Here is a 17,106-nt window from a genome sequence, read left to right as displayed (position 1 = left end):
CCTGGATGGTTTGAGGAATCCTGATCAAGCATATTGTAGACTGTCCCTTGGATGGGATTTGCCTGAGGGTTTTCTCTTGACCATTTTGCTGTTGGTGTTTGGGGAAAAAGACTATAGAGGCCCAACCCATGCTCTGGTTTTGAGGCTGCCAGCCATCATCTTGACCACACTGCTGCTGTCAGCCTCTGTCACCCAGCTAAGGCAGCATGAGTTTTGTTTCTCCAGAACATGGTTGACTCTTATTAAAATGGAAAATCCCTGTACATACTTGAACTGAATTTATTTGAGCAAAACAAAAATGATTATAAATCAGGCAGCCCCAGGAAACAGAAGTGATCTAGCCATCAGTGTACCAGGCAGGGTGTGGAAATGGGAGCAGGGATTGGGGACTATGTACCTGCTCTGTTACCACCTCCTCTGAATGATGTCAGTCACATTAGTATCCAGGTAGGTGCTTGATTAATGTAGAGCATTCATACTTATATTATGCTTGTGAGTCCCATGTGCATTTCTCCAGGACAGACTTTTATAATTTGAGTTGCTAGGGCCTGGGGAAGCAAGATAAAGGTGGGTTAAGATGGGATATCTTAACCATGTGGTCCATCAGGCCTGGGACAGGATCTCAAGGCAGTCAGTGCCTTCTTCAGGTCCTCCTTCACACTTTTCTCTTCCCAACTGTGTACCATGCAGGGCCCACCCTGGAGGTGCAAGGAGCAGGATGGAGCCTCCTCCTTGAGTGTGGACTGTCTGCTGGTCACTGAGATTGCTTCCAGGTGAGGGGATCCTCTACATGTCCCAATTTCCTGCTTATGTCCTATGAATCCTGATACTTCTTTTGGATATTTACCTGGATATTATTGATCCACAAATTGTGTCACCTTGCCCCATTGCTCCACTGTTTTCCCCAGACATTTTTATGGGTGCTGCCATGTCCCTTGACACCTTCTGTCACTTTGTAGGACTCTGTGTTCTTGGGGTTTTCTTTTAGTGCTTCTCGACTTCTGGCTCGACCAGAGGCTCTGGGGACACCTTTTTGTTTTCTGCCTTGCCCCAAAGTCAGCTGTCATACCAGGGAGTCCTAATTTGTCTTATTGAAGAGTGAGATTAGAAAATGAGATATGATGAATCTTCATTTTTACCAAGGAGATATTTGTAGGAAATGGAAAAGAGACAGGTGATATATGGTAATGTGAGCAGTTTAATCGACTTGGTCCTCTAGGAGTCGTGGAGAGCAGCAGCAAGTCCAGCTAGGTGTCAGTCAACAGGCAGGGTGGGGGTTTGTGCTATTTTTACAAAATCACTGAAGAAAAGAGCTTATGATTTAATGCCATCATATACAATAGTACGCAATGAGATTGCCAGCTTTTCACATAGTTGATAAATATCAGATACTTCCATAGATGGGCTTGCCTGAGGGGTGAGCCTGTGATTTTTCCACAACCAACAGTCCAGTGAACTAGTGGCCCAAACTAAAGAGGGAAATATTATATTTATTGGAAAAGCATGTGATGTGTATATGCTAAGCATGTAGGAGGGCCAGCTTTTTAAACAGACTTATACAAAAGCAAAATGCATAAAAGGAAATCTATAATTAAATATAACCATACCAGCAAGTTTGAACTTGCATGACAAATGACAGGAATCCAGCCTTTTGCTGGGAGGATGGTACACAAAGAATTCCTACAACAACCGTAAAAAGACCAAGAAATGGAAAATGAGAAGTGTGAGCTTCAGTAGGAAAAAGGAAAATCAGAACAGCCAATCAACTGAAGTCCACCTCACAAGGCCTTGCCACCCCACACCCCAGCACCAGTAAAGTAGGATTGCAAGGGCTCACGCCATCAAGGCAGGTACTATGGGAGAATCCAAGGTGTAATCAGGGATCAGCACTCATGCCCACAGCTATTGTGGTAGGTGACTGGGCTCTAGGGAAGGGAAGTTTGTAGAGCCAAACCCACATTTATCTTGCTTCCCCAGGCCCTAGCAACTCAAATTGTAAAAGTCTGTCCTGGAGAAATGCACATGGGACTCACAAGCATAATATAAGTATGAATGCTCTACATTAAAACAACAAGAAGCCCAAAGACCCAGGGCGCATAGGGGATGGATGAATAGACAACAAGTAGAAGATGCTTAGGAGAGGAAGTAAACAGCTTAAAAATGAATAAAGGGGCTGGGGATGTGGCTCAAGTGGTAGCATGCTCGCCTGCTATTCATGTGGCACTGGGTTCCATCCTCAGCATCACATAAAAATAAAATAAACATGTTGTGTCCACTGAGAACTAAAAAACAAATATTGAAAAACTCTCTCTCTCTCTCTCTCTCTCTCTCTCTCTCTCTCTCTCTCTCTTTGAATAATGTATACCTTTTCAACTCTTTTCTATCTGGTTTACAAAATGAAACTCTCTGTGAAATGCTTCTGTTGAAAACAAAGTGTGAATAATTTTTGCTCTGTGTAATAAAACATGAAGTAATTCAAAGTGTTTTCTATATGTATACCCATGTGGTTATAAAAGTATTTTAAAAGTGGGTAAAAACATTCAAGATAACATGGTAATGGTAATAATTGGGGATATTTTAGGGAGGAAGCTTGGAAATGCCAAATATCTTATAATGTGATTATCTAATCTCAATAAGCAGAATGGATTCCTGTATCAATAGTAAAATTTAAAATTTGTTTATTTTAGGGTGATGCTGAGGATCAAACCCAGGGCCTCACACATGCAAAGCAAGCAAGCATTCTACCACTGGGTTATAACCCTATCCCTAAAAATTAATTTTGAAAAAAGACAGAAAAAAATTTACAGATATCTCAGAAAAAGAAAAGAACAAAAACTTTTTGCTCTTAACAAAATCAAATTGTTTCCTAACCATATTTGCCAAAGTTCCAAGAGCTGCCATTGCTGAGGAGAAAATAGCATTCATGTTTAGAAGTTGGTTCATTTTTGGCCTAATGCACCTTTCATGCCCATAGTACATGGATCACTGTGGTTTTCATTTCTTGTTTCTTTTCAAATTGTTTTTTATTTTTTTGCTTCTGCTTCCTGCATATTCACAACTCACTTTCCTTGCCTGCAGATTTACAACTTTTTCAGTATGCACTAAGATGAAAATTCATTGATTGCAATAATCTTTAGATGAAATGGACTTATTTAAGATGACTGTAAGGAAGAAAGCTTAAGGAAGAACTTAAAGAGATATCCTCAGTCCTCTAGCAGAAATGGAATCAGGACATTCCTCTGCTTGCATTCAGAGTAACCAAGACTTGAGCCTATTGCTACCAGCTTCTCCCCTCTTCCCATGGAGTCTGATTACAGTAACCTGGCTGTTCTGGAGCCCTTTTCCCTGGAAAACATGACCTGTGAACCAAGATACAAAAATCTTGAAGTGTACCTCTACCTCTGGGAGAGGACTGGAACTGAGACTCCTGAGGAATCCAGGAGAAGTGGGGACTTGGATGGTTTCTCCAGATTCCCAGTTCTCAAGAGCAAACCCCATCAACCTGTTCTACTGACTCCTTATTCCTGTGGTTCTTGTGCTTGAAGAATGGGAAAAAACTCTCATGGACATCTGGTGTTTTCTTAATCTGCAGAGACATAAATCTTTCACTGCTGGTGCAGAGAACTTTCTGTGTTCCAGGTGCAATAGTAGTATGGGATGTAATGACTAAGGTTTCCCTGACTCTAGCTACAAAACAGAACACCTTCTTCCAGAAGGCACCTTTCATCTCTTCCTGCCTCAACAATTTTCTCAGCCCTTTGAACACACCACTGAGCAAACACATTTCCTGTGCTTATGGAGTTATCTAGAGTTAGGGAGAAATTCTACAAAGGGCATAAAGTGCAAATCCTTTCCTTTGTGACCCCTGAATTTCTACCACAACCACTCATCCCTTCAGCTGCTGCTTCAAAGCAGCCACAGCCCCTGCAGCCACAGAAAAATGGAACTGGCTGTGCTCTAGCAAAACATAATATTAATATGAATGTTAATTAATAGCAGGTGATGGGCAGATTTGGCTGCAGGGCTGTACTTTGCTGATCTCTGATATAGACAATAAACTTAATAAAAGGGAACTTACAACATTATTAGAGGATAACAAAGAAAAGGAAAAGGATTTGGAGTGTGGAGCAAATGAGCCATGCAACTTTAAGGGACTAAGAAGGTGACACTTGGGAAATACTTGGAGAGTGACAGCCAGCCCTGGGTTCTGAGGACAGAAGCTGTTGGCAGAGGAGGAGTGTTTTTTAGGACAGCTCTTGCTTCTTTAGCCACTGCATGCCACCAGCCTTCACCTCAGGATCCTCTGTCTCATCTTTTCTTGGTCAGCTCTAAACTGACCTTGAATTTGTGGATGCTGCCTAGTTGATAACCATTCCTAGTTTTTGTTGGACATGGAGGGCAAGAAAGAATCAAAAATCTTCCTTCAGTTTGCAGACAGATCCCAAAATTTCTCATCTCCTTTTTTAAGAAGTGGGATACATATGGGTAAAGGATAAAACCATGATTTGAGTTTTGTTTTTGTTTTGGATGTTATATCAATCACATGGCTTAAATAAAGTAAATATTCTAATATTCTAAAAAAGTTGTTTTGCTTCATTTTTTAAGCTACCATGGTTTTGTGTTATGCTTAAAAGTAAACCAGAATCACAGTGCATTTCTTTTTATGTGTTTTCTTAAGTTCCTGTCTACTGACAAAAACAGACCAGACTATTTGATGCATTTTCTTAAATAAAAAGAGGCCTTGGAACAGGAAGCAGAGGCAGACTCCTTTTCTCCTTTTTTTCGGACTTTCAGTTGTCTTATGAAGCATTTCAGAGGTCCATGATGTGTGCCACTGGCAATTCTGTGTGAAGATTCTTTTGGGATTTAATTTTCTTGGATACCTGCTACAAACTTTATTTCAAGTTTAAGTTGATTCAAGTGTAATGCTCCTAATTCCATTAAATTTGTGGCTGTCTCACACTGGCTAGAGGAATGGTATCACATAGAGTTCTTTCCAGCTACACTTTTTTTTTATTTTGCTTATCCCAAACTAAGATTGTTTCCTGTCTTTTTGATCAAAACAAGAATAACCATTAAAAAAAGAGAGAGAGAGGGAGAGAGCTCCAGTGAGAAAGAGCACATTTCCTTTCTCCAAGCTAGAGGTATAAGGAGTAGCCCAACAACATCTATCAGCTCTGCTGAGCCATAAGGTCTGCCATGGTCCACACAAGACTCCTGCAGCTTCCAGCACAGTCCTCACCCGGCAGGGATCAGGTAAAGTCATGTCACTTTTTGAGACTATGCTTTTCTGTAGTGCACAGAAACTGTGGTGCTTCAAAAATATCCCCTTTATCCCAGATAAAAGATCCCCAAGGTTGCACTCAAGGATGCCACAGTGTGGCTGGGCACAATTCAGGAGCCACTTGCCAAAAGAAATGAACTTTACTTTTAGAACACACACGCCAAACCACACAGCTCTTCAGGAAAACCTTCAGAGCCCAATTGCCACCACCAGCTTCCCACAAGCCTCTCAACCTCCCCCACTCCTCCTGCTCTTGAGGCCGATTGGCTGGGTCGCATGGGTGGAGCCAAAAAAAGTCCCCCAATGAGCAGCTCCGTGGTCTGAAAGGGCAGGGAAAAAACCCAATGAGCATCACTGCAGAGAAGCCAATCAGTTGGCAGCTAGAAGTTTGCTGGGGCCTCTGTGAGCCAAGCATCAGCTGGCAGCTGGAAATTTGCTTGCAGCTGGAAGTTTGCTGGGGCCCCTTTGGCTGTGGCTCTCAACACAAGGACTTCTTCTACAGAAGTCCCTCAAAAATTAGGAGGAAGTAGGTGATGACTCTCCCAAAGAAAAGCCATGTTCTCCACCATGAGTTCTGTCCTTGGAACTGCTGAAGGAAATGAAGGTGAAACAGAAAACCAAAATTTCTTATTAGCAATATAAAACATATTAAAGCACAGACAGCAGTACTATAAGTAATACTGAGTCAATATTTCTCTCCAGTATGTGGAGAGAGAGAAAATAATTTAAGACAAACATAGATCAAACAAATTGTGAAGATACGTACTAAAAAGTGATGGAAATATTTGACATCAAAAGAATAAAATGTATGTTTTAATTACCTTGTCAAAACATATAGTTGTATATGATTGAGATTAAGATGCTATCTGTATAAAATTTTCTAATATTTTTATATAAGCTATGGTAACTACAAAGCTAAAATCTACCTCAGAAGCACAAAACACAAATAGAAGAGAGCCTAAGCATACTAGGTGCTCTGGGTTCAGTATGTCCCCAAGGGTTCACATGTCATTTGCATGAGTGCATCAGTCTAGGGTCTCTGCTTACCTACTGTCTTAGTACACTGACACAACTCTGACCAGACAGGAAGGGAAGTTGAGAAGGCAGTACCTCTCAGGGTGCACCCAGGGATCCATGGTCTGACTGCCAGGGCTGGGTTCTGGACCCAGAAGTCACTGGTTTTTTGATTATGTTAGGCAAGCTACTTAAGGTCATGAAATCCCACTCAAGCCCTGAGCAAAAATAGGATGACTTTTTAGGATTGCTGGGGAGTGTTACACAGAAAAACTTGGGAACCACTTTACCCTCACTCAGGATGGCTCTGCTTCATCACATCTCTGTGAGCACTGAGCTGCTTCCCATCGGATCCAGCATTTGGCCAGGATCAGGATGCCCAAAAATCAGTAGTCAACTATGTAATACTTATCATTACCTATGGCAGTTCTGTTCTTTAAACTAACCAGGAAACTTTAGATGGGGAATTTTATGGTGTTGATAGTAGTAACAGCAGGGCCAGGTGCCTTCCAGACTCTGGTTGCACTTGCTTGTAGCCACCTACCAATATGTCACCTTGTGGTATGTGTGTTTATGTTTGAGACATCTTAATTGATACACGCTGCTAATTGGTTAGCATGAAACAGGGCCAGTAGCACCACATCCTGTGTTGGAAGGGAGATTATTTTATGTGTGTGTTCTCTGTGAGGCAATCTCCATCTTCCTTTTCTCAGGAGTGCAAGAGCACTTCAGCATGATGTATGGAGGGTGTTTTAAACAGAGCCCTAGGCAGGTGGACAAAAAGGCACTTGTTTTAATTGTTTCACTTACAAAAAGGAAGGCAGAGATCTCATTCAGCCTCAGCAGGGAGTATAGCTATCAGGTGGCTCTGGGCAAATGGACAGTGATTTGGGGATTACAAGTAAGTTTTACAAGGAGTAAACTTGCAAAAACAGAATATGAATAATTAAGATTGGCTACACCTTAGGTGGTAACTTCTGAAAAATGTTCACTGTTACTATTGCTGTTATTATAAAGGTACTGAAGGACAGAGGCAAAGTGAAACCTCCCTTCCATCTGGCAGTTCTTCAGGGTGCCCTTGGGAAGCATTGGAAACAGGAAGCTATCTCCAGGTTGCTCTGTGCCAACCATATCCCACTCTCCTCCTATACTTTATCTTTTACTTTTTATTCATTTATACTTCTTGCTATTTTCAAGCTTCTGGATTGAAGTATGACAATGGCTACAAAGACCACATGCCATCTCCCATCTCCCAGGACTTTCAGCACTGGGTGCTGGGAGGTTAAAACAGACATGCAGCTGCCAAGCTGCAGGAGACAGGTGACCTCATGGTCACATTGCTGAGCTTAGGTGGAGATCCCCACATTATTCTGCTGACCTACCTGTCATGCTTGGCCAGGAAACTCAGTCATAGGAACAGAAACTTGAGCACTGGACAGAGTTCAATTCTGTTGATATTTCTCAACCAAGAATCCACATTGACAGATGTCTCAGGTCATCAGGGAAGTACTTTGATTTTTCCCTTAAATTCTCTTAAGCATCTACCTTTTCTCTGAGTGTAATTTCCTTATTGGTTATGTTCCTGGATGACAGAATGCCTTTCTGGAGAGAATGAATTGCAAGCATCACTTACATTGATAGTTCAAAAAATAGCATCCCATTGTTTTAAGATGATAGAATAGCAAATCTCTGTTCCTGCACACTTCCCAACTTGACCAGGTAGAAGCAAGTGCAATGTGGCCAGAGTATGTGCCCACTGTGTGCCTGCCAGAATCAAAGTCCAAGGCAGGGTGACTTCCAGCCAGGCCTGAGAGAAGACTTCTGATGGCTTCATTTCCACTGCAGAATATTGAACTCCCTGTTACTAGCATGTCCTAACCTACCTGTAGGATCACAATTGTCACATGTAAGAAAGCATGGATCTCCTTAACTGTGGAGTTGCAGTACTGAAAGGTGGAGGGAGAGAGAGGGCCTTATTTTAAGGAACTGGCTCACCTAATTTGGAGAGTAGCAAGTTTAACATGATGTGCAGGGCAGATTGCAGGCTTGAGGCCCAGGGAAGTGCTGAGGTTGCAGCTTAATCTGGAATCAGCCTGCAGGCAGAGGTTTCTTTTCCAGAGGGAAACCCAGTCTTATTTCCTAAGTAATTTCATTTGCTAAGGGCTACTCACATTAAGGAAGACAATCTGCTTGACTCTCCATCTGCAGAATTCAGTGTCAATCACATCTTTAAAATACTTTTGCAGCAACATCCAGGCTGAATGGCCATGTGGGCACCATAGTCTGGCCATATGGACTTACAGGATTGACCATCACACTCTCTTCCTCTCGCCAGGTATCTTCAAACCCAACATCCATGGGTCAGCCTGTGATTAAAACTCATGCCTCAGAAACGCACACACACACACACACACACACACACACTTCCACTGTTCTTGGCATTTAAGTCACCTGATGGGAGGATGATTGACCTGAGTAATGTGAATTCTATAGATACAAGAGGAGGAGAGTGGGTCAGTGAAAGACTCCTTGGTCCACACAAGGGCAGGTTCAATTACAAGGTACCTGGTACCTGCTGCTTTAGGAAACTGTCAAGCAGAACAGTCAGACAACAGGTTTGATCTGTACCTCTTGGGCCCTCCTAAAACCACCTAGTTAAGCTCCTGCACAGCAGCTCAAACTCCACTCCCCGGGCAAGACTAAACCCCCAGCCACAAGGGGACTCTACCTTACTGTTATCCATGGGATGTCACAGTGGTGCAGTTTCAGTCTTTCTGACTAATTTTTAATGTGCTTTTTTCCTACTCATATTTATGGAGGTTCAAAAGCTCCACATTCCTCTGTGTTTCCTATTTGTTTATCCCTGGATTAAGGCAATTAAGGATGGATTTCCACTTCTGTCATAACAAACTTCTGTCTTTGTACTTAGGAAGTGCTGCACCTCCTAATGGTAGGCCATGACCACCAGTTTTGCAGTAGAACCCAGCAGCTTGCCTTCCTTTTTTTTTCTTTTGTATGTTTTGAATTCAAAGAATGAAATTCTCAAACCAGGATGAGTGAGTGTAATAATAGAATTAGTTGAGTAACAGAAAAACAACTCATGCCACACAAGAGAGGAACAGACAGCAGGTTTTCTCTGCAACATGTGTTAGTCTAGGGATTTATACAGCCCTTTTTTCACTGCATTGGTCTAAACTTATGCTAACTAAGGCTTGGAAAATCAATAATGAAATTGTTAGTCCTGAATCCAATTCACTTTTAGCTTTACTTTGCTCCCTGCTTTGGAAAGAAGGAGATTGAAATCATTGACTGTGCATTCTCAATGAGTATCTGAAGCCATGGAACTGCTATTGAGTGTGCTTCTGTGGTATGTGTGCCCCTGTGTACAATCCAAGACCAGCAGAGTAACAGAACAGCTTGCCCTGATCTTCCTCAGCACCTGCCCTGCCTCAGGACCTCCTTGGCTACATAAGAGTCTCCTCAGGGCCATGGGCCACATGAACTCCATAACTGCCTCTTGATAAGAAAGAGTAGGATGGCTGATTTGGCTCAGCAACCAGGAATCCACATCATATACATGTATCAGCTTTGAAGGTTGCAGCCAGCAAAGTCTGAATCTTCTCAACTATCATTAAGTGGCATATCATAACTCTCAGTGCTCTAGCTTTGAACCTCTGCTATGCTCTCCAGTGCTGCAAATAGCTCTAGCAGTTTACCACTAATGTCTTTCCAGATTTGCCTCACAAATTAAAAGAATTAAATTAATAAGATAAAGAAGGCAAGAGGAAATGCAATAGAATTTAATTGAAGTGAAAATAAAAGAAGAACTCTTATAGAGACAAAAACTGATGCAATAACAGGTTACATTCTAAGCGTGCTAGGCAAGGGATTCATATAGCACTTAGGTCAATGCTGTTGGTTCAAACTTATGCTAATCAGGGTTTGAAAAAGTACTAATTCTATTGTAACAATGCAATGCTTGAGCCTCAATTTACATTCAGATTTGTGCCACTCCCATTTTCTCACTTTTGTCAAGCAGGAGGTTGAGGTCCTGGGACAATGGAACCTGGAGGTTCTGGCTGCAGTGCTGTGTAGAGAAGGTATCCACACTGGGCCCAGCAGGGATACCTCAGCTCAGTGGATTTTGTGCCCTGGTTTGCCTTGGTGCTGGCTTCAACCACCTCGGGCACACACCAGCGTGGTGGACACTGGGTGGCAGCTCATCCACACTGCCCATGCTGCAGCCATGGGGGCAGCTATTCTGCAGATCTAGGATAAGGATTCACTTTGACACTGGCTCTCTCCTGAGAGGCAGGCAAAGGGAGGATCTTGGATGAGAGAAGGAACAAAGAATTGTGAAAACACAGAAGTCCCACTATGCTACTTCCCCATGAGGGTTAATAAAAGCTCCCAGTGTCCCTAGGTCCTCAGGATGGGTCCTGAAGCCCTGGCACTCAATCAACCTTGCCTGTCCCAGCAATTGATGTCTGTGGTCTACCACAGCTGGGACTTTCCTGGTCCCTGACAGGATCATGCTATTTGTGGACAAGCCTCAAACAACCAGGTGGGGCCATGTCTGGCTACCATGTCCTGTGCTGTTGCAGGATGGCTTCCTCCTCCCTGTGGCTGGCCTTAGTCAAACAGGACTCAAGGTAGCTCTTCCTTGAATTCTATACTCCACTTCCTCCCACAGACATTGGCCACAGTGGCCAAGGCAAAATGGGGAGCCAGAACAGGGTGTGCGTGGAACACTGCCTTGCAGGACTCAAGTCCACTCCTTTGCCTTGCCGACATTTACCTTACTTGCTAGGAACTCTGTGTGAAGGTCAGCATCCTCTATATGGGATGAATCCTGCTGTGTCTCCAGGAAGTTCATCATCATGGGGGCCTCTGGAGGGCCCACCTGCACCTGCCACTCAGGTAGCTGCCCACTACCTACCTTGCCAACAGGAAAGCACAGCACACCAGTGATAAAACAAGGCCTTTGTTTTCTAATGGCTTTTTACTGATGCCTATTTTCTGTGCACTGAGGAGGGCACCCAGGTGTATACTCACCATGAAAGCCAGATTGAAAAAATCAAGTCCTGTTTCTGATGTTTTGTATTGTTTTCAGGTCTCCTGTATGGTACTTGAACATGCAGTATGGTGTCAAACCCATGTGGTCTGGATCCATTTGAGTCCTCTCTGCCATGGACAAATATAAAAGAATGTTGGATGTGTCCACAATTTTTTAAAATTAATTTTTAAGTAGTTTCTATGCATTTTTTTAACCTGGCCTACAACTTGTAATGACTTTAGAACCTGAGAAACCATCCATATAATTGTTGTGAATATCTTCATTAGTTAGCATCGTTTTCCATTGTATGTATATAAAGAAAGTGTCTATTTTCTGTGTTTTTCTCAGAATGTCAGAGCTAATATCTTTTTCATGTTACTCCTTGACCAGTCAGTCTATCTAGTTAATTTCATGGCTAATAAGAACTATTAATGCTCCTCTTCACTGTCTGATTTTCATGATTCCTATTGTAGATGACTGGAGCTGGAAGGACCCAAGTCTTCCCACTCCACCTCCAGCTTGAGATCTGAGGAATGAGGTTCAGAGAAACTACAAGTCTTCAGGTGACTTCTGGAGAGTGTCTCTTGCTGAGTACACAGGGAATGGATTGAAAACCAGCAGCATCCTTTCACTCCATTCCCTGTGTGTGAAGGGAGAAGAGAGCAGGCAAGGCAGGCTCCAGGCACCTTGAGAACCACTGTCCATTAAAGTATCAGCAGCAGGTGAGGCTCTGCAAGGTGCTGGCACTCAAGGAATACTTTCTGAGGAACTGTGAGCCAGTCACAAGGTACCTGGGACTTGGGAAAACAGAGCAGTCAAAACTCTCCAGCTCACAGTGCACACAGATCTTAGAATGTTTTCAGAAGGCATGTTACCACCATAGCCCTAGGAAGGTCATGGTCTCTTGTTCTCACCCTGCTGTGTCCTCCACACCTGGCTTAGAACCTGTAAGGATTATAGAACCCAAGGAACTGTCTTCAGGCTGTCAAATTCACATGCTTTCCCTCTTTGCCATTCTGCTAACCTCAAGTTGGACTATCATGGGACAGATTAAAATGTCCAGAGTCTTCCTGTTAGTGTCACAATAAATAACATATTTATTTATTGATAACATTCCTGGTTGCACAGTTTGTGAGTGTGCAGACTTTGATTGAGTAGGTGAGACCTTGCGAAGAGAAAAAAAGATGCTTTAAACCATTAGCAACTGCAACAGTTCCTCCCAACTCTGTACCTCCACACTGGCATGTAATTAATGGCTTTGGACCACATTCAGAATCATTGGCTATGGTCAATTTATGGGAATTAAAAGACTCTATCTACTGTCAACAAAATTACATTATGTGGAATTGACCCTCAATGAAATTAGAACCAGAGACTGGTGAGAGTGCAGGTGCTTAACGTATGCATGGAGATGTTTATGATAGCAGGTCTGAGTGGAAGAAGTTGTCCTTAGAGTCAGGTTCAGGCCTATGGGGGGCTGACACTAACTCAGCCACAGGGAACATATGACAGCCTGACTACAAGCTCTCACTACCCCAGGATGTCTAGACAGCCAATGCAGCCTTAATGGTGACAATTTATTTTGTACTTTTTCCTGTCTTGTCAAACTGTCTGTGTTGTGTGTTTGCATTTATTTATCTCTGAAGATCACACTTAATAATAAGGAACTTGCTGTGACCATTATGCTTTCTGTGTTTTTGTTTCTTTCTATTTTTTTTTTTACATACAGCGTGCCAATGCCTATATCAGTCATAGAGGAACTTAAATAATCAACAAATATTTTCTGAATATCCACCAGACACTAATGGAAATATGCAGTAACAAAACAAATTCTTTGCTCTCATTTCTGGAGAGAGAGGCCTAATCAAGCATACAGGTAACAGGGCAGTGTCTTCTGCACTGCTTAGTACTGTGAAGCCAGGTTAACTGTTCCTTAGTCTATTTTGTGCTGTTATAAAAACAGATTGTATAAATTATGTAAATTATGTAAACAGATTAGATAAATTATAAAGAAAATAAATTTAGTTGACTCACAGTTTGGGGCTGGGAAGGCCAAAGCTAAGAGAGAGAAAGAAGGGTGGAGCCTGCACAGACCAGTCAGCTCTTAAAGATTTCTCCTCCTAAAACTGTTTTCCAGAATGAGGTTTCCAGCACATGAACTTGGAAGGACAGACCTAGGAAGGGGTCAGAGAGGGCTTTGATAGAGGAACTCAACACTTTCTAGGTGTCCCTGATATGAAGATAGATGATAAGAGCAGAAAGCTGATGAAAAGTGTAGGAGGACTATGGGTCTTACACAGGCAATGTTGGAGGCAAGGGGTCCTGGGTGACACAGTGCTGGTGGCAGGGGGTTCTGTGGGACACAGTTGTAAAGGCAGGCATTCTGAGGTTCACAGTGCTAGTCAGAGGACCTTGGGAACCTGTGCAGCTCCTGAGTGAGGTAGCTCATGAAGTGCTGAAGGAGCAAGGGGAGCCAGGGTGACAGGCAGGTGAGTCAGAGATAGCTCAGTATGAGAGTGAGGCAGCAAGGGCCAGATCTTGCTGTGCTCCAGAGGTCTTGTGAGGACAGTGGTGTGGTGGGGAGACATAGTGCCTGGGAGGCTCTGACTAAAGAGTGACATGAAGTAACGGGTTTTGAAGGAACCACTTTAGTTGTTGAATGGAGCAGATGGTGGGAAGACCATATTGGGTGCTGGGGCAGTGGGGGCCCTTTTAACAGTCCTGGGAGAGTCACTGTGGTGGTAGCAGCAGAGGAAGAGTGATTGCAGTGACAGTGGGCTCAGGTGTGCCTTGGCCTTTTCCACCATGGGGCATGATTTCCCTTAACAATGGAGTGTCAAGGCATAGTGCTTGGCTGGTTGCTTACTCAGTACATCCTGTCAGCCTTACCTGAGTGTCAGATTATAAGGAGCAGGTGGAGGACAAGGCTGGGTGCCAGGGAGACTAGCATGTAATCAGAGGGTGGAACTTTGAGCTCACTCCTGGATCTCCATGAAGAGAGGGAGCCAGGGATTGATACTCACTTCTGCCAGTGAGTCCACATCCACACCCACACAATGGAACTTCCCATTGACCCTAAAACCCAGAGTTCTGAGAGCCTTCAGACAGGTAGACATATGGGGCTGGGTGGCAACAAGGAGAACAGAGATGCCCCACCTCCATTAGTCCTTTTTTTATTATGTCACATTAGGGGAGAAAATTCAAGGATTGGGACTTGGGAGTTGCCACATAACCCAACAAGTCCCCTCTAAGTATACATTCTGGAGAACTAAAGCCACACAATGAGATAATAATGTGTGTGTGAAGTCCATAGCTACATTACAAAACTATGGCTTTGAGACAAAACCAAGCTCACCATGGTTGCTGGCAGGTGGATCCAAGAAGTGTAGCAGCAGACTCCAGAAGTACACCATCATTTTTTTTTCCTATTTGGGCTTTTTATCTTGTGCATTTGATGAATGGAATCCACAAACCAGGATTAATCAATGTAACCATAGTATTTATTGAAGATCTTAAACCAAATACTTGTCATAATATGCTGGTGACAGCAACAGCAGATTTGATCTGTCAGGGAAGGCATGTTTCAGGGTGTATATACCTCTTGGGTTACTGATATTGATCCAAACTTATGCTAATGAGAGCTTGGAAAGGCAATAATGCTATTGGTCAGCTCTGGAGTCCTGACTGACTTCCACTAAGATCTGCCAACTTTCCTTTCCTCAGGGCAGGTCGGAAGGAGAAGGTGTAGGTGCTGGAATGGTAATTCAGCACCACATGAAGCAGGCTTCTGCCACAGGTCTCAGTAATGGACCCAGGCCTGGCTGACCAAGGGTGACAGATGGGCATGGCTTGAGTGGCCTGGGCTCTGGTTAAGAGTGCATGCATGGCGGTTTCACATGGCTGTAGGTCCTGCTCTCCACCTAGACCCCACTGAGGACACCATACCTTGATCCACTGCTCTGCTGCCACTTTACTTCACCACAGGGACCAGTAGGCTGGCTATGCAGCCGCACAGAGCCACATCAGTTGTCCACAAAGCCTAAAAAGCAGAAACAACCCAAATAAAGAATTGGGAGAACATTGGAGAGAATGAGGGAGGTGGAATATGGATTCTCCCAGTTTAAGCAGAAGACAGTTGTGATATGTGCCCTGCAGGGCTCCTCCACACCTTGAGCTAAAGAAAGACACCTCCATCAAAGGTGTAATCTCTCTTTTGGAAATATCAAGAACCAGTAAATTCATGGAGAGAGAAACCAGAGGAGCTATTGGAAGATGAGGGTAGGGGTCCTGGGAGTGTCTGCAGAAGCTGCAGGTATTCTTTTGGAGGTGATGGAATTATTTAAAATATGACATGTTGATGGTTGTCCAGAGGCCAGGAGTATACTACAAACTGATTACTCACTTGTCTACTTTAGGATGATGAACTTAATCCCAGTAAAAATTTCAAAAAGGGAAAACATATTAAGAGTCATAATTCTTTGGTCTTCCTCTCCCCCAAAATTATTCAATCTTGCAGTTCATATCTTACTGGAAAACTCCTGAGAATTCCATTTTCTTCCAATTTCTGTGCCACATATTCCGTTATTGTTTTTTTATCTTCATGGCCTCCCGCTATCTCTTGTTTCCCACCAAATAATCAAGCACTTTGCCACAAAACATTTGCCCCAAAGCCCTTAAACCCAGCAGGAACTCATGCCTCCACCAAATAATACAGGGTGTAAGAAGTTTGCAAATGGCATGATATGTGCTAGATATCCATTTATACAACATGCTGGTTGGGAAGCCAAGCCTCCATTGCCATAAATGTGATACCCTGTTACAGGAAGAGGTAGGTTCCTGGGCAATTAACCACAGTAGGTTAATCTTCAGGAAACTGGAAGTTTATGGTTATTCCAGAGAAACTGATCATTGCAAAATTTTGTCTTGGGGGGAGTGGGAATAAGGTCTGCACTGCTGATGTGCTCTGTTCAAAGCCAGGTCTTGAGAGACTGGGTTGGAGCTGGCCCCAGGCTCACTGATAGTGGTTGACATCGTTTCAGCATAATAATGGAGGTCCCATCAATGTTTATAGTAGCACAATTCCCAATAGCTACACTGTGGAGCCAACCTAGATGCCCTTCAGAAGATGAGTGGATAAAAAAATGTGGCATATATACACAATGGAATTTTACTCAGCAATAAAAGAGAATAGAATCATAGCATTTACAGGTAATTGGATGGCATTGAAGAAGATAATGCTAAGTGAAGTTAGCCATTCCCAAATATACAAATGTTAAATATTTTCTGATATAAGGAGGCTAAATCATAGTGGGGTAGGGAGGGAGAGCATGGGAAGAATATAGGATTTTTAGATAGGGCAGAGGGGTGGGAGAGAAAGGGAGGGAACATGGGGTTAGTAAAGATGGTGGAATATGATGTAAATCATTATCCAAAGTACATGTATGAAGACACAAATTGGTGTGAACATACTTTATATACAACCAGAGATATGAAAAATTGTTGTGTATATGGGTAATAAAAATTGTAATGCATTCCCAAAAATTTCATGTATTTAAAAAAATCAATTAAAAAACCCTATCATAATGTATTGCTTAATAGAGCTTGATAGAGTCCCAAATTAATAGTTTTTCCAGTTCTGTTTCTCTGATATGTTTTGCACTAATGTGCACTGTATGCTGTGCATTAACGCAACAGAGTACCAGCCTGTGCTCATTAGGGACTTTCATAGCCCACAAGGAAACTCCAGAGGACA

At 42.9% G+C, this 17,106-nt stretch overlaps 1 pseudogene; it reads right to left on the bottom strand.

Moving 5' to 3' along the window:
- Window positions 1-3,481: 3,481 nt before the first annotated feature.
- LOC125614650 overlaps window positions 3,482-17,106 on the bottom strand; it is a 31,915-nt pseudogene continuing 18,290 nt past the window's right edge.

Source organism: Marmota marmota, unplaced genomic scaffold (assembly GCF_001458135.2).
Source record: "Marmota marmota marmota unplaced genomic scaffold, marMar, whole genome shotgun sequence".
Classification (NCBI taxonomy): Eukaryota; Metazoa; Chordata; class Mammalia; order Rodentia; family Sciuridae; genus Marmota; species Marmota marmota.
The sequence above is the reverse complement of the archived record's forward strand: the minus strand, read 5'-3'. Positions and strand labels throughout refer to the sequence as shown.